The sequence below is a fragment of the Oncorhynchus gorbuscha genome, unplaced genomic scaffold (genome assembly GCF_021184085.1).
Source record: "Oncorhynchus gorbuscha isolate QuinsamMale2020 ecotype Even-year unplaced genomic scaffold, OgorEven_v1.0 Un_scaffold_921, whole genome shotgun sequence".
In the NCBI taxonomy this organism is placed as follows: Eukaryota; Metazoa; Chordata; class Actinopteri; order Salmoniformes; family Salmonidae; genus Oncorhynchus; species Oncorhynchus gorbuscha.
The window spans coordinates 107,501-110,000 of record NW_025745682.1 but is presented as its reverse complement, the minus strand read 5'-3'; the positions used below and the strand labels follow the sequence as shown (position 1 = coordinate 110,000).

At 46.6% G+C, this 2,500-nt stretch overlaps 1 pseudogene; it reads right to left on the bottom strand.

Annotated features, from left to right (window-relative positions):
• The window catches only part of LOC124019434, a 176,176-nt pseudogene that overhangs the window by 81,866 nt on the left and 91,810 nt on the right, over positions 1–2,500 (bottom strand).

Here is a 2,500-nt window from a genome sequence, read left to right as displayed (position 1 = left end):
CCAGACTGCCTAGAGCTGGTGTCCATCAGAGTCTACCCAGACTGCCTAGAGCTGGTCTCCATTAGAGTCTACCCAGACTCTGCCTAGAGCTGGTCTCCATCATAGTCTACCCAGACTCTGCCTAGAGCTGGTCTCCATCATAGTCTACCCAGACTCTGCCTAGAGATGGTCTCCATCAGAATCTACCCAGACTCTGCCTAGAGCTGGTCTCCATTAGAGTCTACCCAGACTGCCTAGAGCTGGTCTCCATCAGAGTCTACCCAGACTGCCTAGAGCTGGTCTCCATCAGAATCTACCCAGACTCTGCCTAGAGCTGGTCTCCATCAGAATCTACCCAGACTCTGCCTAGAGCTGGTCTCCATCAGAATCTACCCAGACTCTGCCTAGAGCTGGTCTCCATCAAGTCTACCCAGACTGCCTAGAGCTGGTCTCCATCAGAGTCTACCCAGACTGAGATGGAGAACCTGTCAGAAGGACAACAGTCTCTACAGCACTTTCTCAATCTGGAAAGTGTGGCCATACAGAATCCACTCCTGACACTCCTGAGAAAAAGTTTGAAAAAAAGTCACATGACAGCTGGAGTTAGCAAAAAGGTCACATGACAGCTGGAGTTAGCAAAAAGGTCACATGACACCTGGAGTTAGCAAGAAAGTCACATGACACCTGGAGCTAGCAAAAAGGTCACATGACACCTGGAGTTAGCAAAAAGGTCACATGACACCTGGAGTTAGCAAGAAAGTCACATGACACCTGGAGCTAGCAAAAAGGTCACATGACACCTGGAGTTAGCAAAAAGGTCACATGACACCTGGAGTTAGCAAGAAAGTCACATGACACCTGGAGCTAGCAAGAAAGTCACATGACACCTGGAGCTAGCAAGAAAGTCACATGACACCTGGAGCTAGCAAAATAGTCATAAGGTAAAATATTCTGTAGTCTGATGAGACAAACATGTACCTATTTGGCCTGAACACAAAGACCAACGTCTGGAGAAAACCAGGCACATCACCCGTCTAACACCATCCTACAATGAAGCACGGTGGTGGCAGCATCATGCTATGGGGAGGTTTTCCAGCGGCAGGGACTGGGAGACTGGTAAGGATCGAGGGGACAATGAATGGAGCAAATTACAGGAAAATCCTTACTGAAAACCTGCTTCAGAGTGCAAACAACCTTAGACGAGGGATGAAGATTCACCTTCCAACAGGACAATGAATCCAAGCATACCGCCAAAGCAATGCTGGAATGGCTTCAGAATGAGAATGTGAAACTGCTTGAGTGGCCGAGCCAAAGCCCAGACTTGAATCCCATTGAAAATCTGTGGACATTACTATTCACCGCCGTTTCCCCATCTAACTGAAGAGACGAAGAATGGGAGAAAATCACCAAATCCTGATGTGCAAAGCTGATCCAGACATACCCAAGATGACTCAAAGCTGATCCAGACATACCCAAGATGACTCAAAGCTGATCCAGACATACCCAAGATGACTCAAAGCTGATCCAGACATACCAACGCACAGACAAGATGACTCAAAGCTGATCCAGACATACCCAAGACAACTCAAACGCTGATCCAGACATACCCAAGACGACTCAAAGCTGATACAGACATACCCAAAGCTGATACAGACATACCCAAGACGACTCAAAGCTGATACAGACATACCCAAGACAACTCAAAGCTGATACAGACATACCCAAGACGACTCAAAGCTGATACAGACATACGCAAGATGACTCAAAGCTGATAGAGACATACCCAAGATGACTCAAAGCTGAGCCAGACATACCCAAGACGACTCAAAGCTGAGCCAGACATACCCAAGATGACTCAAAGCTGATACAGAGATACCCAAGACGACTCAAAGCTGATACAGACATACCCAAGATGACTCAAAGCTGATACAGACATACCCAAGATGACTCAAAGCTGATACAGAGATACCCAAGACGACTCAAAGCTGATACAGACATACCCAAGATGACTCAAAGCTGATACAGAGATACCCAAGACGACTCAAAGCTGATACAGACATACCCAAGATGACTCAAAGCTGATCCAGACATACCCAAGACGACTCAAAGCTGATACAGACATACCCAAGATGACTCAAAGCTGATACAGACATACCCAAGATGACTCAAAGCTGATCCAGACATACCCAAGACGACTCAAAGCTGATACAGACATACCCAAGATGACTCAAAGCTGATACAGACATACCCAAGATGACTCAAAGCTGATACAGACATACCCAAGATGACTCAAAGCTGATCCAGACATACCCAAGACGACTCAAAGCTGATACAGACATACCCAAGATGACTCAAAGCTGATACAGACATACCCAAGATGACTCAAAGCTGATACAGACATACCCAAGATGACTCAAAGCTGATCCAGACATACCCAAGATGACTCAAAGCTGATCCAGACATACCCAAGATGACTCAAAGCTGATACAGACATACCCAAGGCGACTCAAAGCTGATCCAG